General features: G+C 44.5%; 1 protein-coding gene across 1 annotated transcript in view; it reads right to left on the reverse strand.

The window, feature by feature from the left end:
* Window positions 1-23,623, reverse strand: part of PRPSAP2 (phosphoribosyl pyrophosphate synthetase associated protein 2) — a 746,926-nt gene extending 723,303 nt beyond the window's left edge. Inside the window, exon 1 of the mRNA XM_069645686.1 lies at window positions 23,534-23,623. The gene's annotated coding sequence lies outside the window, so the exon portion shown is untranslated. The remainder of the gene's footprint in view (window positions 1-23,533) is intronic.
* Between the last annotated feature and the right edge of the window lie 2,053 nt (window positions 23,624-25,676).

Here is a 25,676-nt window from a genome sequence, read left to right on the forward strand (position 1 = left end):
TGTCTTTCGGTCTAGAGATGGCCTGTATACCCCTGACATAGTTCTCTTCGCACTCTTGGAGGTACATTAGGTCCCGTAGCCAAACATGCATGTGGGGTACGGGGGCTTTAATTTTCCAATTCCTGAGAACGTTTCTCTTGGCCACTGCCCCCGCCACTGAGAAAAGTCTGCAGTTTTTTACTGTCCCGCAGTAGGTACTTCAGTGGTGTGGCTGGTATACGTGTGTCTAGTATATCACTAAGAATGTTGGCCACTTCTTCCCAAAATTCTCTGATGGGTGGACATTCCCAGTACATGTGTTTGGAAGGGTCAAATTTGGACATGTTACTGCGGGTAATATGTAGATGGTTCAACATTTTAAATTGAATCAGCCTGAAATTGGCGCACAGGAAAACCGACTTAGTATAGTTGCAGTATTTTGCCCAATGTTGATCCTATGTGGGCAAACCGCTCGGTAGATGTAGAACAGTATTTTGCAAAATGTGCTTGTGATGTGTAGCAATATAGTTGGAAGTCTAGAGCAGCCAGACCTCCTGTATCAAACTTTTCGCACAATTTGGGCCAGTTGAGTCTCACCACGCCCTCTGCCCACACAAAGCTAGTAGCCAAGTTATCAAAGAATTTTCTACAAGGCCAGATCGGGATACCACTGAACAGGTATATTAACTTGGGCACGACTACCATTTTTAAAAGGGATATTCGGCCGTTCGTGGAAAGGAGGAGTTTGCATTCCAATAAAGATAAATATGGGTCATAATTATTAATATAGAAGGTGCGCTTATCAGTTGCCATAATGATGCACAAGTATCTAGCCGACGTCGGGGACCATCGGAATTGGGATGTAGCTTCGGATTGTGTTGTGGACTGCGTTAAGGGGATTATTTCGGATTTGGTTTTGTTTATTTTATACCACGAGTATTTTGTGAATTCGGCTAATTTCGTGCATTACTGGCGGGAGGTTGTAGAAAACAGCTATTTTTAACAATTAACAAATGGCACCTTGTTTCCCTTTGTTTAGAGGTACTAGACAACGCTGTCCCCAATTATTTATATTAGCCTTGCAACCTTTTCTGGAAACAATTAGAGGTGACACGACAATACAAGGCATTGACCCCAGAGGTGTACAAATAAAATTAGCTGCCCATGCAGATGTTCTGTTGCTCCTTAAAAATCCCAACACTAGTTGACATAATCTTCTGGGTGTCATTGCACGTTTTTCAATGGCTTCGGGTTACAAGTTAAACATGTACAAATCTGAAATGTTACCCCGCAATATCCACTGCTCTAAACATCACATTCAAGTTTATGGTATGAAATCGTGCCCTAATGGGATTAAATATTTGGGTATACATATTTCCTCTTCTATAAAAGAAAATATGAATAGTGTATTGTCTAGAATTAATGTCATGGCCACAGGCCCCAGAACACAAAAACCACACCATCTAGTGATGGGGGCAATGGGTCACTTGACTCACTTATGTCCCTTTGGGACCCATAAACACAGGGGCCCTAGCTGGACTCAGTCCTGGCGCCTTTGGCGCCAGGATCATATAGCGATGCGAGCAGGAACACTATATTTCAGCGCCCAAGTTATTTTACAAGAACTTTCCAGGAGCTGAAAGCCTTTATTCCAGAGAACATCCTCATGTGCTGACTCATCGGGTGTGGCAAGGTATGGCAGGCAGGGTGAACCTGGTAGGCATGGCTTCAGAAGCTCAACTATAGAAGCTGCTCCATCCTTATGGCCGGTGCTTCGCGTTACTGTGCACTCGCGTGCAACGTGACGCTCACCGCCGCTTGGACCAGTTTACTTACCTTGGAAATCAAGCGTTTTCCTGCATACTCACCTCCAGGAAACCGGTGCTTCATCGCTTCATCTGCAGACTCATCTCCTGACATCCAGCGATCTTGATCCCGACGCCGCAGCACCGCACTCCTCATCCATGAACTTGGACCCCGAGAAGAAGAAAGACAAGGTTAGAACATCCATCCTAGGGCTGGCTGCATTTTAACCCTGCGCGCCCCCTAGTTAACAACTTACCAGCTACTGTACCGCTGCAGCTTCGTTCCTAGTTCCCCCCGGCTGCCGCCTCGAGCTCCGCAGCTTCTGCAGGCTGGCAACATCACCTGCAAGGGAAGAAAGCAAAAGAGCAAACATCAAAAGTGGAACGGACAGCAATACAAGACAACAAACTTTACAATACAACAAAAACAGACAAACAGGAACACTTACCTGAAGTATTGTGGCTTAGTCACTGCAGGACTGGACTACCACGTGCAAGGGACCAGTGAAGGAACTCGGTCCAGATCATACAAGCGCCCCTGCCAGAAGCAGCAGGACGGAGTGCTCGCCAAAACGAATCATCAGGTGAGCTTTCCAGGGACAGCGCATCCCACGGGTACCACGGTTTGGGAGAAGGGGTCTGGAAGGGGGATCAGGCACACAAGCTGGCATACTCGCGTCCCCTATTCTCCACGCAGGAGCAGTCCCGAGCAGCATCACCTATTAGCACCAGTCACCACATAAGCGCAGAGGGCGAAGTCGGACCCGAGCTACCTCACCCCGGGAGGGTGCAACCGTGCCCCAACGCCTCCGCAGAGACCAGGTGAGCATAACTAAAGAATTAACCGATTCATGGTCCCTTTTGTTTTTGCCCTGGTGGGGTCGTCTTGAAAACATCAAAATTATGATTTCTCCATTTATCTTGTATACATTATATATGCTGCCAGTTTCCTTTCATCCCAAGGATTGATTCATGTTGGCCAATTTTTTAATGGGAAAAAAGAAAACATACACTCTTGATTCGTAAACTCAAAAGACCCATTCAGAAAGGTGTGGGGTTTCCGGATTTTAGAAAGTATCACTCAGCATTTCTGTTAAGACAGGCTCAGATGTGGTTTGCACCTGTAAATCATAGTAATGCATTGGCATGGTTACGTTTGGAGAACAATATGGTTTTCCCCCTTATCACTCACAGATTGTTATATGCTTAAAAGGAAAAGCAGATTCATTAAAATGTACAATTTTTCCATGCTAATCACATTAGAATATATTTATATACTGCATGCTCGTCTCAATTTTTATTTGCTGTTTCAACAAAGAGAAGGGCTTGTACAATAAAATAAAAATAATAATAAATAAAATAAATTATAAAACATGCATGGCTTAGCTTCAGGAATTTCTGAGTCCATGTTCGATGCCTCTGCGCAGATTTGTCACATCCATCCATTGTGTCCATCTGATGCTCACGACAAAGTATGCTGCAGTCCATGTAAGCCCACTTGTACACAGCAAAACTAGGCCCTAGGACTTCAACAGCTTAACAAAATGTACCCAAAACGCCTCCTCCATCTACTTCCCATCCCGGCCACCCCTTCCCCATCCCAACTCCTTATTCCCCAGTTCACCCATTGCAGCCGCCATGCGGGTCTCATGGAGGCATTTCATCCGGGGGATGCGGGGCGTACATCACCCGAGTTAATGCATTCCATGCCGCAACATCACTAACCTCCCTCTGCCCCCTGAACACTGCTCGGTGCCACACCACTGTCTCCGCTTCCACGCATTTCCTCAAGTCTTCCCACCACACCTCTATTCAGGGACCTCCAGTGGACTTCCACGCTAATGCAATCCTGCACTTGCCCAAGAGTTCAGGTAAGAATATCACACTTGTTTCAGAGGACACTGGACTTCACAACTTCGCAAATCAGGTGGATAGATTTAAACAGGGTTTGCCTCTTGGCTTGGGTAATGCTTGTTCTTCTCGTTAGTACAACAACTTAAAGAATACTTGTTCTTAATGTTACAATGTTCATTCTTCAAAGTAGAAGCAGATTTAGGCACATGCAACCACTTTTTAAGGTAGTAGATCTTTAACCGTAAATGACTGCAAGTGCTTGTATTCCCACGTATTATCACGGAGCGGCTTTCTAACTCCTACCAGGAATCACAACTGGCCAAACGTGACCTTGCTTTGATGCTGTAAATACGTGTAACAATTGTGAAAGTCAACGCTGGGGTTTTCGGAATGTTTTTTACCAAGCATTCCCTCTTCGATTAGGGAAATGCGAGAACTCCAGTTAATAGTTCAACAATGGGAAATATGATGCTTTTCTTCTTACTCGATCACTACGACTTTTACCAGAAGTGCGTGTGATTAATTTCCATTGTTAGCAATACTAGAATGAACAGTTTATACTTGCTTCTACTCTTACGCAAGCCACTTTAGAGCTGGTTAATAGTTCCCAGCAAGGTTTTGGAGTGAGTGTGTCACAGAGGGGGTAGCCGCCGATTTAAATGAGTAAATACTCTTAATTGTGTAAGTCTTCCTGTTCAACAAGATTAACATAGTGATGACAGTCATCAGTGACCCATTTTTTCATTAGGTATAAAAAAGTACAGTGATAGTGAAGGCTATTTGTAAACAAATTACAGACTTCCCCGATAGCCTTACTTGGATGGCTTACACACGAGTTTTAGTTCAGGTTGCTCAGCATTCTGGTAATAGAACAATCAAGGTGGTACATCCCAGTTTGTCTGAAGCAAGCACATCCATCAAAGCATAAGTCTCAGATTCAGAATCATAAACCCAACATTTTTAAGCACACAACAGTGACAATGTTTCACATTTATTTTAAGTACAGTGTAAGTAAAAGCAAAAGCAACTTCATCGTATTGTTAAAAACCAATATAATCATATCCATGTACACAAACAGCATAGCGATACAAGTAAACATGGGTTACCAAAGAAAGTAGTGCATGGGAGACAAAGGAAAACATGTCCTTCTAGACAATAAAACCCTTTTAGTATGGGTTTTGTTATGGCACAATGGTGACCGATCCTCGGTCTACGTCAGGAATAGACTTCCCAAGGATGAAAGTGGCTGGGATGGTGTCAAGCCTGGTCCTCAGACGTTTGAGCTCTCAGATGTGGTGCCTTCTTTTGGTTCTCAGGATTGTGTCTCCCTATAATTGTGGGAACAAAATAAGAACAAAAAATATGTAGATCTCTTAAAAAGAGCTACCCCTTAGGGTTGTATGAAACTACATGTTGGATAACGATCAGATAAGGATCATAGACAGACAAAGTGATGTTGTCTTTGTCTAAAATAGTGTTGCTGACCTTGTGCTTGGGTCCGAGGTGCGAGGGGGGGGTGGGGGAGGGAGAAAAACAGTGAAAGCTGCTGGTACGAGCTGACCAGGCAGCGTTTGCAGACGGGGGATGTCTCACGCTGCTAGTGGCTTGGGGGAATGGGCTGGATAGACTGTTGTAAGGCAAATTTTATTCCAATGAGGGTCTGCAAATAAAGATCATACATTATGGAATGAGCAATCAGGAGCACAAGGTATGTAAGGCTCGTGTCTGGCAATGCTCTTAGCTTGTATTCATGAGTGTGTCAAATAAGGTCCTTCTGGTGTGATGGTGCAGTGCTGTAAGCATGTTGATAATGGGGTGAGGAGGGTGGTGGGCAGAGCCATCCGACTTGGGGCTCCGTGTAAGTATCACAGGGGTCCGCGATGTGAAATCTGGGACTAAATTCTTTATTCATTGGAGTCTGAGCCGTGTGTCGTGTTCATGGCGAGTGGCACGATGTCGTCAGCTCGCTGCAGGTTTAAAGGTTTTCGGAGTGAACATGAACACCAAGCTTCATTCGCCGGCTCCAGGAACACTGCAGTTGCAGGCTGCTTCACCTTCCTGACTTCTTCCACTTCTTCTATGGCTTTGGGCACACTTGGGACCCACACCCTTCTTCAGCACGGGCGTCTCAGGTCTAGCAATGCCAACTGGAAGTCTACTTCACTCCTCTGTCCCTCGGCTTGCTTTCTGCTACGGGCATCTGGCTTCAGCACAGTCACGGCTCTGCAATTACAGCCACTAGACGCACCTGGGAAAACCTTCACTCTCAGCACGTCTTTCTCAGTGCAGTGCAGGGTTTGTGAACACAGGACCCTCCCAGAACTTGCAGGTGAAATCTGCGGTCTCCACGTCTCTGCGTCCTTTAGGCGATTACACTTCCTCATCAACTGCCAGTCTCATGCTCTTACTTCTACTTCTACTGCCAGCCTTCCAGCTCCTTCCTTCCTTCCTTCCTTCCCTCTTCTGCTGCAGCCTTCAGTGGGGCGATTGGTTTTCTGGTGCAAACCATTAATATCAATTGCCTGACTCTTGCAAAGGCTGTAAGGCCTAATTGCCTGTACTCTACGTCTACATGCTTCTTCAGCCCTCTTCTTCGTCTCAGTCCCTATTGGATTCTGGGACATGCAGTTTATTTTCTCAAAGACAGGTTTTTCCACTTCGTTAATCTAACACCTCTGGGGTCAATGCCTTGTATTGTCGTATCACCTCTAATTGTTTCCAGAAAAGGTTGCAAGGCTAATATAAATAATTGGGGACAGCGTTGTCTAGTACCTCTAAACAAAGGGAAACAAGATGCCATTTGTTAATTGTTAAAAATAGCTGTTTTCTTCAACCTCCCGCCAGTAATGCACGAAATTAGCCGAATTCACGAAAATGACGAAAAAAGAAGACCGGGGCCATTTTGATAAAATGTTCACCAATGGGTGCTATACTGCAGCGGAGGTTTCTGCCTGCGGTAGAAAAAATTAAACCACTGCCACCAGTTATTTAAAGTAGGGAGGGTAAAATAAAGGTTTTACTTGATAAGGTAGAATAAGGGGCTACTCGGTAACCCCCCCAGCACTCCACATTAAATGGTGTGCTCTGGACCCATAGAGAAAAGGTAAGTAAAGTCAATTTCACTTTACTATTCTTGGGAACAGCAGTTCGCACAAGAAAAGGTATTATAAACCTTATGAGAAATCTAAAGGATTTCTCAGTGACACTGCACTGAAGGTAGTGTGTGTCACCATACAAAAAGTAGATGCCTATGGAGTTTGTTAGACTCCCACAAAACACATAATCCAATTCAGGTCAAAACACATGAGGGAGTGGGAAAAAGGTCTCACTCACTCCAGGGTTAAAATGTAAATGTCCTACAGTCCAGCAAAAGAGGTGGGAGTCTCTAAGGTTGAAGGGAATTAGCACAGAAATGAGAATTCGCCCCAACATGACTGCACCAATATATGCCAGTATTCACATGTACTCCTTCACAATGTATTCATGTTTGCTTTGCGCAAAATCCAATAATCAACAACCACAACCAAAAGTACCTCCAGGATAAAAAAATAAAAAAAATAAAAAAAAAACACAAAAGAAAAAACACATAGGATCCAAAAAAGAAAGAACCAATAAACAAACAGAACAACAAAGTCCCATCAACCAAGGTCTCAACTACCCACAACCTACCAAATACAATCAACAAACCACAGACAGCAAAAACTAGACTAAACCCAAAAGACCAGGAAAAACACCAATTGAAAGAGGACACCCATTAAGGTACACAACCCACACATCATGCCTCACCACAAGAAAGACAAAGAAGCCAGAAAAAACAGAACTAAGAAATCCCAAACCACTGGGGAAGGCACCGACCAGCATGATCCCACAACCGCAAAAAAACTCGACAAACATCTGAGATGGCCCAAGGAGACATACAAATAGCAGGGCAAAGACAGACTATAATGCTCGCTATCAGTCCACCTACGACAACGTTGTAAACAAAAAAAAAAAAAACAGCACAAAAACAACAAACCGAAATCCAACAAGCATCACAGATACAGACCCAACCAGGACACCAAAAGGAACACGACAACTAATAAACCATCCCAACACGGTCTCCACCATGGACAATACCCCAACCAGAACAAGGAAAAAATTGGAATCCATCACACTCTACACCCCCTATATAAGCAAGACTGGAACAACAGAGGGGTAGCTACACCATTTACCACCCAGAACAAAACCAACGCCGCCATAAACCTTATCGGTCTAATCGACAAAGAGGCTGACCAACAAAGAACCACCCCACCCAAAAGACTCAACCGGGAGAAACCCACCATGGAACGGAAACCCAGCCAACAACACAACAGTCAGAACAAACCATACCAACAATAACACAAAAGGGAAATCAAGCAAACTACACTGCAGCCTCGTCAACGTTAGATCCATGGCAGAACACTAACAGAAATCAATGACCTAAGCGAGACGTGCGCTTCCTTACAGAAACCTGGCTATCAGACAACTATAAAGCCATAGTGAATGAAAGAATACGCGACAATTATAAATTAATACATGCCAACAGAGAAAACCCGAAGAGGAGGCGGAATCACAATTATACAAAAAAAAATAAAAAACACACGCCCGAGCATCTCCAATCATCACAACCAACACGGATGACTATGAATCCCTCCTAATCACGATAGAACTCAATGACCAATCCAACATAGTATTCCTCCAGATCTACAGACCATCTTCTTACAATCGCAACTTTGCAAGAAACTAGCGGACAAGGCCGCCATTCCATCAACCCACCACGACAACCTAGGCAAAAGAGATCCCACCGATACAAACATAGATACAACAGAAGACACACTCAACAATTGGATCACCAAAACCCTTAACCAATTAGCACGAGCTAAAACATTCAAAGCAACACCAAAAAGACTGGCAGCAAAATGTTTCACAGAAGAACTGAAAAAACTCCAAAAAACAACTGCAAAATTGACAGAATAATACACCAGACAAGACAAAATTAAATACCAAAGACAGCTCGAACTGTACAAAGAAACAGCCCGCAAAGCAAAAAAAACACTGAATAATTATTATAATAATGAAAAAAATAAAACCTACTACGCCACAAGAATGGAATCGGCAAACAATTCACAGAAATAACTTCAAAATCAGAGATTAAAAAAACCTCTTCCAGCAAAAATTCCATCACCCCATCGCAAACACTTTGTGACAAAATCACCAACCACCTGAGAGCATAAATAGACAATACAAGAGACCACCAACTTAGCCGGGGCAAATACAACCACTGGACCACAGACACCAGACGAAACACAGATTAAAGCAAAACTCAATCTCCCCTTTCCAACGACACCTTGTGTCATCTCAAAAGAGGACACCCGTGGGAATCCACAGAGGTCGGATTTGGGCAAATCGCCCCAGAATTCCAAATTTGGGGGGAAAAAACCCACAATTCAGACCTCTGCGGATTCCCGCGGGTGTCCTCTTTTTGGAAACGCATGGGGTTCCCCCTTTTCCTTAGTGGATTGGACACCCTAGGCCCATTTCTGTATGGTGTGCCCTTCTGAAAAAAATCGTGAAATTCAGCTGTCGGAAAAGACTTGGGGTTAGCCGTGTTTCAGGCTTTCCCCTTGGCGCCCAGGTACGTGCACCCACACATGTGAGGTACCGTTTTCATCGTGACACGTGTGGGAACACGGGAAGGTATGACATTTGTTGCGTTTGTGTGGTTTTCATAACGTTTCGACCAATTTGCTGGTGCCCTTTGTCACACAGCCCTTTCATTTCCCAAATGCGCCCTACATTTAGTCGCTGCTTTAGGCACCATACACTTTTGTAACCTGCACAAGTCACCTACCCTTTAAAAGGTCGGCCTGTGCTCTCAAAAAAAATGTATGCTTGCCGTTCCTCACCACATTGGTTTTCCTGATTTACACATGCTAAGTACGTCTGTTCAAGCCGTAAGCATAAAACTCCTGTGTACCATGGCTCAGTGTTTGGCTTGTGGTATTGGTTGTTTTGTGAAACACCACGTAAAATGTGTGATTTCCTAACTGCAAGAGTCGGGGGAATGTAGCGGAGCATTGTTTTGCTCAAAATTCATACAAGCCATTGCCATACCAAGCCAACCATGTCCACCACATACCTTGTGGTCATTTTCCCGCTTTTTCCACCAAACTATGGAATTTTCCCCTACCTAGTTGTTGCCTGACCTGTGCAAATCACCACTTCCTAAACTTGGAATTTTGTCTACTTTTCAGAAATGTATGCCTTTCTGTCCTCCATTTCGGCTTTCCTACCCTTTTCTTCCATTCCGTCCACGCATGTCCAATTGGCAAAAATGGGCAAAATCGCCTACCTCTCACAAAACAGTTGATAACCACATCAAAATAATTTATTTTCGTTTCCACTCAACCTGTTCTTGAAAGCAAGGAAATTGGGGAATTCAGCACAACAAACCATTTGTTCCTAGCTCTTGCAAGGAAAAAACCACCGGCTTCTTTGTACATCATTTTATTGGCATTTTTTGAAAAAACACAACATTTTCCTGCTTTTTGGTTATTTTCTCCATCTCCCTACAGCAACCTAGGATTCCTGGGTGGCGTTAGAACCGCCTACATGTGGGAAAAAAAAGGGGCCAAATGTGTCAGAGATACCTTATGTAACAAAAAAAGTTACAAGGCATTGAATGGTGACATACCCAAATCACCAAAAAAGGCCTTGGCACTGGGGGGGGGGGGGGGGGGGGGGGGGAACCCATGTCACTTAAAGGGTTAAGGACACAAACCTTGCAGGATCTCCAAGGGACTCCTGACCCCCCCCCACCCCGGGACGTCTTCTAAGGAATCATCAACCACAGAACCCCAGCAACACTCTTCTGGAACCTAATGAACCTATCACTCAAAAGAAGAATAGTAAAGAGGAATAGTACCATCCTTTTTTCAAATCCGCATACATCAAACCACTGATTTTTAAAAAAAAAGGTCCGAAAGCGCGGAAGACCCAAGCAACTACAGACCGATAGCCAACCTGCCCTAACGAGCGAAGATCCTGGAGAACCACGTCTACAAAATCCATCTTAAACACGTTGAAACAAACAGAATACCCGACCAATCACAAGTTGGCTTCAGACCGATGAGAGAACAGAATCAGCACTTCTATTGATATGGGACGACCTGAAAATAAACGCAGACCACACCCAATCTATTGGACATTTCAGCAGCTCTTGACACAATCCCCCACTCAACACTAATACAAATATTGATGGAATGTGGCATGCAGGAATCTGCACTAAAATGGATTACCTTATTCCTAACAAACGGAACCGAAAGAACCTAGCTGCCACCGTTCACCTCAAACACCAAACAGATATCCTGCTGAGTCCCACAGGGTTCCAGCCTCTCCCCTCTACTTTTCAACATCTACATGTGCCGACTGATGAAATTGAGTCGATCATACGGATTTACCGCCTACAACTACGCAGACGACACAACTGATTGTGAAAACAAACAGAACACAGGAACAAAATAATAACCCTCAACAACTGCCTCACAGACATATACAACTGGATGACAACGAACAACCTCAAACTGAACCTGGCAAAAACAGAACCCACAGGGTTCGACAGAGGGAACCCACAATGGGACTGGCCAATCAGCATGGGAACGCATCCAGAGACTACCAACCTAGGAATACTCATGGTCAACGGACTATGACAGGAAACGCAAGTCAATGCAATCGCAAAAAAATGCTTCTTCCTCCTACAACTACTCAGATCCCAGATATTCACAAGAATTACCTATGCAAACAGCCTCTACCTAGGAATGCCAGAAAGACTCACCAAGATACCCCAAAGGGTGTAAAATACAGCAGACAGGATCCTACTACGACTAAACAGAAGAGACCACATCACTCCAGCACTGAAAACCCTACACTGCTTAACAATAAAAAAAAACGCATCAAATTCAAATCACTCTGCATCGCCCACAAAGCATTGCACAGACAAGGAACGGAAATCCTCCAAGAAAAGATTAGGCGGTATTGCCCAGGAAGGGAACTAAGATCCAGAAAACGACCTACAAATAGAGGCAAAACGCCACGAAAAAAGAAAATTCATCGGAGCAGCGTTCTCACGTCTAATTGCTAACACCTGGAACAACATGCCCAAAGTAATTAGAACCACAGAAGACCACATCACCTTCAGGAAGCTGCTCAAAAACTGGCTATACAGCAGACAAAGACAACCTAGAAGTGACACCAGCAACACCAACACCACAGACAAACAACTAGAGAGGAGACGAGAGGGTACAAAGAACCGCAAACAAGAACCTGGCTAGATACCGTCAAGCAGCATCCAAAGGGCCGCTTCAGACAGACCAAAAAGAACTGACTGACTTTACTAACCCTCTTCCCTTCCTGCTCCTCCTACATAACTGACGCCTCTACACCAGATCTTGGACTAGCCACACTCAAACATATAGAGAACCATTACTATGCCGACATCCAGAGTGAACCACCCACAAGGCCCAATACCATCTAAAACACAACACCACAACAAGATGCCCGACTACCTTACAGCTACGACCACCTGTGACTCTGAATCCTTATGGACACTACCTAACTAGTGCACACGACCAACCCATCATAACCACAAAACACTAACACCAACACAAAACACTACCACACACCCGAGGCATGGAATCTTAATGCGCGAGGCCGCTCACAAGTGACCACATGCAAAACACTCACAGACAACAATTACTCCTGGTTCTGAACCTACCCTCTAACCCTTTTCCCCCACTAATCCTCCACCCCACTTTTTTGCAGATCAACGAGAGTGCCTGGAGACTGCCCCTCGGTGGTAGCGATGCGACACAAATCAACTGAACATAACATAATACCAGTAATGATACTATAAGAAAACATGCCCATCATGGCTCTGCCTCACACTCCTGTTGGCTTTGCCTTTAAAAATGTCTTGTCACAACAAGAAAACATGTCCAAACTAGCTAGCTGCACAATGCAGGCGAGTCTAGAACCATAATAATGCTCATCATGTTTGCTTTCCCCTCGATACCAGTGATAAAAGCCATGCCACAGTAAGAAATGGCTTGCTGGCTGCCCTAAATGCCAGTCTAGACACATAATAACACTCATCATGCTTGCTTTGTCATAGAATCCCGTTAAAAAAAAAAAAGAATGTCATGCCACAGCAAAGAATGGCTAGACTGCATGCCCCAAAATGCCAGTGCAGCCACATCAAAGCACATTTCATCCTTTCTATAAAAATAAATAATTAAAAACAGTATTTTGTACTGGCATCTATGATGGATACCCATTAAAAAGTGCATCATGATTGGGATTCTAACCCCATCCCTTCCCCCCGGGGCCAAAGATAAAAGATAGATTAAAAGAGCCTTCCCTAGGTGAGGATTTATGAATGGAGGCTGCGGTGGTGGAGTGCAACGGCCCGGATTGCTGGGGGACTTCGGCAGAGGCGGGTGTGCGGCCTTTGTGTCCAAAGTGTCTGAGGTGCGGGGGCACTGCGACCGTGGCCAGTGCAGGCCAAGCCGAGACACGTTTGCAGACTGCGAGCATGAAGAACCACTCGGGGGAGACCCAGGGCGGCAAAGGATCCTGTGCGGCTGCGAAGCAGGGTGGCAGAAAGCAGCCGCTGTCAACGGCAGAGGAGCCCGTCAGGAAGGAGCTGCCTGCAATATTGGAGGCCCACCGGGGCTGGATTCGTGGTGCAGGGGCTCCCCTGCTGCCGAGCACCAGCGGGAAGATCGAGGCGGGGCCGAACCACCCCGGCAAAGCAGCGTCTCAGAGAGATCAGGAGTATTCGCAGGGGCCATACCGGTAGCCCACTGCTGAGAGCTGCGCAGTGGAGAAGAGCACCCGGAGCGGCCAAGAGGCTCAGGAGGGGCCGCACAGCGATGAGGCAGGAAGGCGGCGACCCCGAGTGGCTCGACTCCCCTCGCCCCTCCTTGCGGGAGAACCATCACAGGTCAGCATGTGCCTTGGCCCAAGGAAAGGATGCAAGCAGGCAGAAGCTGACCAGTACAGGCAGTGATCACCAGCTTTGAGCAGAGTGACGTTGAGGAGTGGGGAGGGCCCCTGCCCAAGCTTTGAAGCCAGCTCTTTGCAGAGAAGACCAGGGGAGGCCCTGTGGTGTTATAGCCGGGGCGTCTGGAGGCCCATTGAGGTAAATTTTGCAACTGCATATAGTGCCTCAGCCAGCGCACCCAGATCCAGAAGCACAGCAAGGGAGACAAGGAAGCAAGAGACGCACCATGCATAAAAGACAATGACCCGTGGGGCCCCGGCCTCCCAGGCCAATCCTGAGGCTGAATAGAGGGCTAAAGAATCCATCTACATCCATGGTGGGCAAGGAAGAATAAGGGAGAGGCCATTTGGTCGGGCTCAGGGTAGAGTGATCCTGGCACCAGGACCAGGAGGAGGGTCATTTGAAACCAGAGGAGGAGGATAAACAGTGGCTCAACTGCACAAAGTTAGGGGGAAGTTCCAAACCCCCACAGTCAAGGGCAGACCCACAAAGCGGCGGAGGGAGGAGGTTCCTACGCCCTGAAAAAATGTCCAGAAGAGGTCCGAAGGATGCGAAACAATATCAGGGAGAAGAGGATGAGCCAGCCCCCCTCCCCCTCAAATCAGACCCATCTACGCACCATTTCCAAAAACAAGGGGAAGGGCATGCAAGCTGCCCCCAAGTCTGAAGAAACCACAGGAGGGCAATCTGCAGAGACTCTGGCGCAGAGACAGCAGGGTACCGGCTTAGGGAGATCAGGGGTCCGGGGCAGGAGAGGATTTGGCAGCGCTGGCAGATACTGCAAAAGATCAAGTGGTCATCCAGGAGATCCTTCACCAATGCTTTCAGGATTTTGGGGACAAGACAGCGAACACCATTCAGTCGCAGTTTACATTTATTTATTGATTTGCTTTTTTAAAGCACTCACACAGCACGTGGGCATCGAGGCACTGTTACAGGAATATGTCTCTTAGTTGCGTGTTTATAACGCACTTAATACCCAGAGGGTTCTAAGCACGGACCTAGGGATCGAACCTGTATTGCTCTGTGTTGTCTTGTTTCCAAGGCGAGCACGTTGCCGCAGAGTTATCCTTGCGGGACAATTGATGAGAGCTGACCTGTCCAATCGTTGCAAAAGGGGAAGGGGGACATAACGAAAATAGAGGAGCAGGAGACAGTACACGTCTGTAATCAGCCTGCAGAGGTATTATTATCAGGGCAGTTTCTAGTCCATTTGGTGCCCAGGGAAAACACTAAAATGCACCCCTACCCCCGCGTGCCACTCCCAAACTACACTGTTAAGCAACTCCTACCCAAGGTCAACAAATCACTGCTAACCAAATGCAATCGGTTTTATTACATCATGATTCGAGAACTTTGCAGTAATTCCTCAGACAAAACAGAGTACACAAACAGTATATACTACTTTTGAAGTTTTGAGTCAATTTTTAGTCTATGTTAAGGGCAATCTCCTTGACTTTGCTGCTGCAAAAGCCTTTATTGCTGCTGCATAATTCATTTTTTCAACAAGTTCCCTCTCAATTGAAAGTATTGCAAGGGATGATGGCCTTTCCTCGGCCATTGTAGAGCGCAAGTATGTCTTTATCAGTTTCAATTTACTAAAGCGCCTCTCAACACTTGTCACTGTAATTGGAACTGTTAGTAAGAACCTCATGGCAACCCACACATTTGGAAAAAACAATGTGTTTTTGTATGATGAATGTGCTGGAAAATTTCAAGGGGCATAATAGAACTTATGAAGCTATGGCTAGATATGTCTCAGTTCCTCAGCCAACTGGGAACCATCTATATCAGATTCTGGTGCACCATCACCACCCTTTTCTCATAATTGCTCCAGGTGCTTGCACAGTTGTATTAGTTCTTCCATGTAAGAGCTTTATGTTTTACACGAAACCCCAGCTTGTATTGTGCGCAGACAACTTGGAAAAGCGCCTTTCAAGCAAAGTAGTTATGGTGTCAATCAGGGTACAAAATAAAGTTACTTTTAAAAGATCTTCATTCTCATGGGTCTCGTCCTGAGTCTCATACGCAAACATTTTCTTTTTTTTCCTATGCCGTTTAGTTGTCTTAAAAGTAGGATCAACATCTAAAAGTAAGGTGCTCTCTTTTGCTGTTACAGCAGACTCAAAACCAACACTCCTATACCCTTTGACCGAGGCAATGCAGTTCTTAAGCAGGTCATTGCAGGCCGGCAAATCAGTTTGTTTTGACTGCATGGATTTGCTTACAATGTTCACCTGAAATAGAAAGTCATACCACACAACTAAAGTACAAATAAAACCGAAATATTCCATGTGTAAAGCAAGGGATTTAGCCTCTGAGGACAATGTTGAGTCATTTACTTTTTCGTCAATGCTCATGAGTGCTGTGTGTATCTCAACAAAATTGATACCGGACAGCTCTCAAGCTGTCAATTCTACTTTCCCTTCGTGTTTCACAGACCTTTTTCAAGGAAAGATTTTTTACATGCTTACTGAGAATGCTCCAGCGTTTGGTTGAAGCTGCAAACAAATTATAGAGTCTATGAAGTACACCAAAAGGAGAAACAGATTTCACAGAGGATTTGGAAGCATCAGCAATTACCAAATTTAAACTGTGGCAGCCAAATGGGTTAAAACATGCACAGGGGTATTGCTCGAGAACCCGCGCTTGGACTCCTTTGATTACCCCAATCATGTTTGGACCATTATCATACCCATGACCACAGCAGTTGTCCATCTTTAGACCGCATTTTGACATTTCAGAATACAGAAGGTTTGCAAGTCCTTCACCAGATGTGTCGTCTGCGGGGCGATACCCTATAAAATATTCCTTCACAGAAATGTCTTTGCCTGTAATATCCACAATTCTCGCAGTGTAAGACAGTTGCTCAGTGTGGCCGATATCTGGAGTACAATCCAAAATAAATATTTTGCAGCCTTCACCCTTTGTAAAATTGTATTCTTTACTTGTGACCCCATTAAACTAATTACTTCATTCTGAATGTCATTTCTGCAATAGGGACTGTGGATCTCTCGTCAGGTCACTCGATGCAAATGATCTATCATGATTGGATCAAATGTCCCTAGTAGTTCAACAAGGCCTAATGAATTTCCATTGTGTGGAGTAAGTAACTTGTTTGAAGAGCCATGAAATGCCAAATTATTTTTGGACAGAAAAACAATTGACATAATTCTTTCAAGCACAGGCCGCCAACGTTTGTTCTCTGCCTGTATTTGATCTTGCATGAGAGAATCAATACCAACGTGTCCTGTGAGGAACCTTTCAGCATCCACCCACTTGCCACTGGATTTGGCATGTTCAGGAGACCCTTCGTGCATTTTCAAATAGTTACCAATGTGTCTCCAGTTATTAATGCCATCACTACCAAGTTTTGATTTTGGCATAGGGTCAAAAAGCCTACAACAAAAACAGTAGACCATCAGTCAAAATAGAATATTGTAGCCATGGCCTGGAGACTGTTTCTTTGTTAGGTAATGCCATGAGCCCATATGAAGAAGAAAAAGGTCTATTTTTGTCATCCTTTGGGTATGAATAACTACGAGGTGGCATAGCCTGTGGCCCTCCCATTACAATTTGATCATGCACGTGTCCAGGCATTAATTTAGGCCATAAAGAAATGTCTTCAAACCAACACGTTTTAGTGCCTTGTTCCTGTTGGTCATCATTGCCCTCTAGTGCTTGGGTTCCTGAGGCCTCACCTCTTGAAACTTGTGGCATGACCACAGGCAGTACAGTTTCCTCAGGAATGCCCGTTGCCTGGCCTTGGGGAGCACGCTTATCTACTTCTTTTGAAGTCTTCTCTTGCCTCCTAAAAAATGAAGACAGTACTTTGGCACTTTTGATACCTTGTGCCACTTGTTTTTTTCTCTCCCAGTTGTGTGCTCCCGAAGGTCTTATTGGTTTCGACATAGCCAGTGCATTCAAATGCCTGAAGTAAAAGAAATAGCCAGAAAGTATGGCCCAATTATAATATGTTGCAACATTCTTGCTAGGAATAATCCAAACTCCCCCAAAAGTTTTTTTTTTTTTTTAATTCATTTTAAATGATGCATTTATTGCCAAGCAAAGTAGCAGTAAGGAGGCTCCATTCTAAAGGCGAGGAGTTGAAAGTGGGCCAAATTTGGAGAGGCTACACATCATGGCCCTACCTATTTGAAGCAAACTTTGAGCATTTGGACTGTATGCCAATTCCTACCACTGGCTGACAAGTTGCAGTTAACCATCTCACATTGCAAGTGTCAAACCCTCTCTCAACCAAATACGCTGCAATCCAACTACAACAAAACAAGGCTCTGAATTGGCAGATGGGGCAAAAAGGTAGTCTGGAAACTCCACGTGTTAACAACTGCACTTTTACGGTTTATGAGAGGCAATAACTTTTGGTTCAGAGGGAGGGCTGCTTGAATTAGGACCATATGGCACATTTTATTTACAGGGTTTCCTTTCAATTACATCTCCCCAATGACCTCAAACAGGTCAAATCAGGTCAGATTGTTCAGCAGTTTTTGAAGTGCTGTTTGTCATTTGAAAGTCATGGTGCTTTCAGATAGTTCTATTTGTGCGGAATGAAAGGGCAGAAGGTCTCAATCACAGCCTCCGACTCATTTCACATAGCCATACAGTAGAAACATCCTACTTATCTACAGTATAGATACCAGCCTCCAGATGAAATAGGCAGGCAGCATCTGACCAGAAACTTAATCGATCTAATACAATATTCCTCAACTGAATGGCCTTTGTTTTAACCATTAAGAAAGCAAAATCTGAAATGGAACAATACAGAGGTGAGGAACCAGAACACAACAGGAGCGCTAGTGAGCTTCGTTACGAGCCCAGAGTGAAGCAAGGGGCACTAAGGTAAATAAAAAGCAGGTTGTGGCTGGCCTTAGGGTAAGAGCATACCTCACTTCACCTAGGACCAACTTCCCACATAGGATGCAAATCACTGCATCCTGAATACTGGCACATCTATGATCTTTCACTTTTCAGTACCCGCAGGGTGCTCTGTGCAAAAGCAAAGTACCAGTCAGCAAACAACTCTTCGGACGAAACATCAAAAGGAGGCATTCAGCTGATGTGAGCACAGAGGGCTGGACTCCACTTCATAGTCCTCCGGCAGCCCTGGAGCATAGCCAATTTTCACATTACAGTGTGCATTTCGCAGCAAGTGAGATACAGCGGTCTCTACACAGTGCTCTCTCCCAGTTATATTTCACCTCCTCCTCCTGCGAGTCACATCTACCCCTACCCTCAGCTCTCTTCCATCTCACTCTTGCTCTTTAACTGCCCATTGCCTCCCCTTCTCACATGCAATCTCTGCCCCATTTTGTTACCCTATAGGGCCTATATTTTCCTCTTTTCCGTTCCCCCTTTCTTAATCTCGCTTTCCTCACCTTTTCCTTGACAATCTCGTTTTCTGTCCCACTTTAATCTCTTTCACGCTGTCTGCATGACCTGAGCCTTACACACGCTGGGCATAATCTCTTACAGTGAAAGACACCTTACATTTGGTCAGTTATTAAATGGCAGAAACACTTTTAAATAGAAGTGGAACCCATTCACTATACCATCCGTCCATCGCACATGGCCTTCAGGGGCCAAAGTAATTCAACCCACATAACAGGATCTCAAGTAGTCCAATTTCTGGACTGAAATAATAAACCTCATATCAGATTGCATTCTGGTACTTGTAGGCATGTTTTATATAACCTTTATAGGACTGCAAAATGAAACACATAAAAATGGCAGCTGCCTGTAAAAGTGGATTAGAGCGTACAAGCAATTAAATAAGCAGTGTCGCATAGCAATTTGCTGTGCAATTCTGTAGGTTTGTTAATTAAATTGACACTTGTGTAGCAAAGCTAGCTATTTAGGTTTCCCTGTTCAATGAAAACCTAGCTCACCCTGAATTCCTCTATTGCCCTCAAGGCTTTCTCCACCCTCTTTTCTCTGTTCACTGCAAGTTCAAAGGGTATAATGGCAGCAGTACTCATCTGCTCCACTCATAAGTGCCAAAGGCATGTGTATGAGTGCTAGGCAGGATTTCGTTTTTTCAAATAATTTCAAATCAAAAGTAATCGGGATAATGTTTTAATGAAGCTAACTATATCCTGTCTGACAAAGACCAGGATGTGTTAACTTTATTCATTTTTTAAGACAGTCATGTAATTCTATTACTAAAAAAAAGTTACATAATGTATAATTACAGTACTGCTACTATACAACACTGCATTGTTTCCATGCTTTACAGTGAAGGTTAGTGTATCTAAATCTCATAGTGTCAACTATATTTCGTTTTGTTGGGGGAAGATGCATCATAATCACACATGAACACTTGAAAATATAGATCCAGTCAAATGCTTTTGATGGCACACCTAGTTCTGTAATCTGCTGGCTGCATGCATACATCTGTGAAATGGATGCTCCACCAATAAGCTAATCGCACAAATTCCATGACATTCTATCTTATCAGTCTGCTGCTTTATACCAGCTAACCCTGAAAGTGAAATGCAAACTATATTTTTCCACCCAGTTTGCCCAGTTCCCTTCCTGCTATGCGATCCACTCTGCTTAGTCTTTTATGTTCTTTCCTCTTACATAATGAATACACAAAGCTAACCAGAAGTTTCTGCAAAGTTGTGATCAATAGTTCGATCCAGTCTGTACAACTACAGATCTACAGCAATAACGCACACCAATCACCTCCAGAGCTCGCTTTGCTCTATGATTATGATTGCATTATATATTAGCACCTGCGGGAGGGCTGGCCACCCTATTTTCATGTTTTTTTATATCTATTTATTTGTGTCTATTCATGCAGCAAACCATTTACATTTTAAATACTCAACCAGGGAATCGCAAAGTCTACTCGCCCACTCGCATAGTCGAGAAATTTGATAAAGGGCGAGTACCATTTGCAGGGAATGTTTGACACTTTAAGTTAGCGTTTACTTTGTTGGAGTAAATGTCAAATACAAGTTTCACTGTGCATGGCTAGCCTTTGGGTGGCAGCAGTGTGCCAAACAAAGTGGTTTTGTAGAGGTATGCACCATTTTACTGAAAGCGCATTTCCATTTTTTGTCAACCGTTGCCATGGGTCGAGTGTATTTCTTAGGTCGAATAGGTGAACTAAGTTACTCGAACTGCAGGTCTAGTGGAATTTTAAAGAAGTTGCAAGCCATGCCTCATCTCACTAATTTCTTACTTCAGCGGTACACAAACATGCTGTACTGTTGCTCATTTTATGTCTTGGGTACAAATAACTTCTGGTGACAAACACATTAGTACAGCATTGCTAATCAAATGGGCTTGTTTGCTAATCAAGAACTTTTTGATTAGCAAACTCTGCTAATCAATTTTGAAAACTAATGTATGCCTTGGCATGCTTCTTCTGCCTATTTTAAAGAAAGTGTGAAAAAAAAGCATGTGACAAAAAGTGGGCATTGCTCTCACTGCATTAGTAGTGGTCAGATATTCACACTTCAGAGTTATTTTGTATGCAGATTAACTGTTGTGCAGCAGAAAACATTTACATCTGTCCATGCAAGGGGCTCACCCCATAGGGCCAGTTACACATGCATATAAACCTCCAGAGATCTTTGCGCTGCCTGTGTTTTTTCGAATTCTGCCCAGAACCTTTCTGCCCATCATCCTTGCCCTGCCGATGAAAGGAGTACCATTTTGCTGTTCTAAACAATGAAATAAAGATATACCATCAAAGCTCAAACTCTGATCCTGTCTGCGGGTCCGATTAAAAGCAAACAAACCCTCTCATCAAATATATTCCCCTTGGTTTATGGGTAACTTTATCATTGGCCCACGTGTACACAGCACAGGTTCACCCTGTACCATAGGCCCACGTGTACACAGCGCAGGTTCACCCGGTCGAGAAATCCTAGCTGCACCACTGCAGCCAACTCAGTACGAGAAAGGACTCCCACCAGGACGAAGAACAATTTGCATGGGGATAAAACTTCAATGGAACTATGAAAAAAGTGCAATTAGTTCCATATGTTCCTACCCCGAATCCTCACTCTAAACAAATGAAGTTCTCTGAACTGCAAAAAAACAGTACCAAGTTTCAAACCTGTCCAATTAAAACCAACAAATAAGGAAGGTTGCGACTGAAAGTGCCCAAAACAGCAGCAACATCCAATATATGCTTTCAACTCTAACTGAGAAATGTTTCTGCTGTTTAGACTTTTTTTTGGGACAGAACAGAGTGAAGCTACGTTCTGCCATTTACCCTTTCAGGTGCGGGACACATTCTAAAGACGAAGCAGGAATACAGCAAAGCGATTCCAATGCACGCACTCGATCCAACCGAGGCAGGCGTCTACACGTTGAAAAAAAAATCTGTGCTAGAAAGCGTAAAACAAAATATTCCCATTTACCTGTTCTTGTCCAGAATGCACTCTGAACTACGCAAACTACTGTTTGAGCACCAGCCAAACGCTATGTACACAATTTAAAGGAACATTTTCTGAAATGTCAACAGAAGCATCGGGCTGTACCTACCTTACTTCTGAGTAGTTCTGCACACAACCGAGTCAGTGAGACAATGCAGTCTTCTTTCTTTGCGCACGGGTCCGGAGAAAAAGCAATTAGAGTGTTGGCGGGAAGCCGGGAACACTCAAAGCCAGCAATCTTTTTTTCCTCAGTGTTGTGTTTTTCCTGCTTGATTACAAAGGCGGACGGCCACCAGGAAAGGTGCCCTTTTATGCCTCCACCACAAGTGGCGTGAAAGTTCAAAGAACCTCTGACTTCCATAACGTTACGCAAGTACTATGTGACTGCCAGTCAGCAGCTGCCACTACTGTGCTGCGGCTACTCTCCTCACAGCAATCGCGCCCCACACCCAGGGAATTTGCACCCTCCAGGGACCAGGGCAATTGCGCCCCAGGCAGCTGCCCACTTCGCCCAAGTCAAGAAACAGGCCTGATTATTATATATGTAGTCACTTACACCCAGTGGCATCGCTAGGAGAGGTTTGGGGGGCAGGGACCCCCCTCTGAAATCTTAGGTCCCCCCACTGTGCCCACCCTACCTCAGCTGGGCTGCTCTCTACACTGTCAATGCAACACAACACAAGAGCTGAACAACAGCATAGTGTACTGCTGAGCAGAAACAGATAGTGAATGGAGACTGTCATAATTCTTCATAAGCACAACAATCAAAACAGTTCAGTTCCCTCAGCAGCTAAGACCAGCCCCTCCAAACAGAATTTAGCGCACAAAACCGCTAATGATGGGACATTAGTCACTGCATGGTTTCATGCCTGCATTCTGCTGGAAAGGGAGGTGGTGGGGGTAGCTGGTGTGCACAAAAGCCTCTCTGGAGGAGTGCGTTTGACATGACACATTCGCTTTCATAGGCGCCCCCCCCCCCCACTTTTGTCTGTGCCCCCGCCACCAACCCTTGTCTTTGGCCCCCTCTGTGCCCCTCCTAAATTTGATTCCTGGCGACACCACTGCTTACACCAGAGCAGGATCTGTGTAGTAGCTCTACAGCAGTTACTGGGTCTTCGAGCATTCCAGAGCCTGAACCGTACCGCAAATGAGCTTCGGAGGAGCTACTGTGTCTACAATACTGTGTAATTTCAAAACCAGATGATTGGAAAGTCACGTACTTACAATGTTTAATTTCAACATGTCATAAGTACAATACAACGAATCACAGCTTCAACATGCATTTCAAGAGGTTGCAAAATGGCTCCTCTTAACAATATAACAAAGGGGTGACAACGTCTAAATTAATGGATGCTAAAAGAAATGCATATAAAATTCACTAGAAGAGCTGGCTCGCATGCTCTCACCTGATGCTGCCTGGAATCAGGACATGAGCGTTTCGGAAAGGGTAGTGTCTAGTGTGCCCATCCGAGTAACGGACCGTAGCAACGCTCCGCTGCACGTAATCACGTAGGCTGCTCTGCATCACGTGGGTTTCAACGTTCACTCCGTCATCTCTTTTGCAAGAGCTGGACGGCACGAGTGGGAAGGCAAGACGTTGCAGGCGAACTATATTTAAGTTGATTGTCGTTTGTTGCTTGAAAACGTGTTATTTGGTGATTGAATTTGGTTAATGACAAGTCTTAAAATTATCTGATGTTGATTGTTACTTTAATGCAGAGCGGCAATATAGGGAAGGGGGGATTTCTGTGAAATTTGGGGGTTTGTAATGTGCATCATGGTGAGATTTACTTAAAGTACAGGAGGATTCAGTTCTTTTTGGGGTTTTCTGATGCAGATGGATAATTTGCCGCGGGGAGATGTGTTTTGTGCAGTGGGGCTGGGCACAGCGTGTTTCTCCCTTCCCACTGGGGCTTCCACTGTACCAGTGAACAGTACATTGAATAGTTATTCTCCCTGCTGGAGGTGGCCGGGTGGAGGGGGGCCTATGAGGGCTGAAGGATTTGTTATGTGCAGCAGATGGGGATATGTATGTGTATCAAATAGGGATATGTGTTTTTTTTCTTTTTCGTCCAGACGCATTTGGGTAAGAATTTCCAGCATAACAGTTCTTTTTTTTCTCCTGCCTAGGGGACGATTTGCCATTCCCCGTGGAGGGGTTGTTCATTTTCCCCTTTGTAATGCGTGGCAGAGAAGGCTAAAGAAAGACTTTATATTGCTTTCATTATCAATCCCACGTTTAAAGTCCCTATGAGACCCGATAGCATTCTGTGTATGTTTGAAAATTTGCAGATACTTTCTAATATGCCTTTACGGCGGGCGTCATGATGTATTTCTGTTAAGTCGTTGTGACGTTTTCACGTAGGACGTCCTATTCTTTTTTTTTTTAAACTTTATTTACACAACATCCATAACAAATCCCAATACAATCAGCATATATCAAATAACACATGAAAAAAAAACACAAGAAAAGCACATTTTACACAGTACTATGTACACAGCGAGATATACAATACCCTAAATCCCCAACATCTCAAATACATCTCTCAATTACCCCCACCAAACAACTATAATGTCAATTTAAAACAACTGCAAAAATCTACCCCATGTTTTCTCAAAAAAAGCAAATTTACTAAGTCTCCTATACATCACACTCTCCATATTTGCCAATTCATTCATCTCAGACATCTATTTGTGCGCTTAGGAAGAGAATCACGGAGCAAGGACCACTCCATGTCATGCAGGGGCAGGTATTTATTTTTTATTGTGTATTTATAAGGCGCTTCTACATCTCGGAAGTGTTTTGAAGCGCCAGGTATATTTAGGTGCCGGTGGGTTTGTTCCTATTTTGATTGCAGCAGATCTTTGTGTGTCGTCTTGGCTGGTATTATCCCCATCCCGGCTCCCCAGTCCCCTAACAGAAGTGTTTTGTGGCTGTGCATGCCGAGGGAATTTCAGGGCAGATGTTTTTCCCAAATTCGGCTGCCAGCGGCAAGTCGGATTATACACCATCTTTCTTAACCCTTATCTGCGCAGTGCAGCTTTCACTGTTAAAACAGCAAAGAGCTCACCCAGTTGGAAATGAAGCCCCATGTCGATCCCATTTTTGCCGCAGGCTTGCTTCTTTTTCTGCACTGCTGCACAGGCTCACGCAGGCTTGGATACCTCCGGCTACCGAGCCATCCTGCGCTGGGGATGATATATGTGCCGCCACTGGAGGGGTTCTGATTTGAACGTTGCAGGGAGATGTGCCTAAGTTTACCACTCAGTGCTGCCAGGCAGTGCACTGAGCTATACCGGCCAGAGTCTGTTTGTACCACAAGATGTCTTTCTTGATTTCTCCCCCATCCCCCTACGGCATTTCTTCATCTGTCTGTATAGGACAGAGTATCTTCATTTCCCTGCGTTGTCTTATTGACTAGGTGCCTGCATGCCCATTTATACTATGCTGGTATACATTGAAAATGCGGACTCCTATGTAGTCTTACCAGCAAGATAGCAATTGAGTATTTTGCCTTAAAAATGGCCATACTGTAGGCAGAGGTCTTC

The sequence above is a fragment of the Ambystoma mexicanum genome, chromosome 2p (assembly GCF_040938575.1).
Source record: "Ambystoma mexicanum isolate Mex_15411 chromosome 2p, UKY_AmexF1_1, whole genome shotgun sequence".
Lineage (NCBI taxonomy): Eukaryota > Metazoa > Chordata > Amphibia > Caudata > Ambystomatidae > Ambystoma > Ambystoma mexicanum.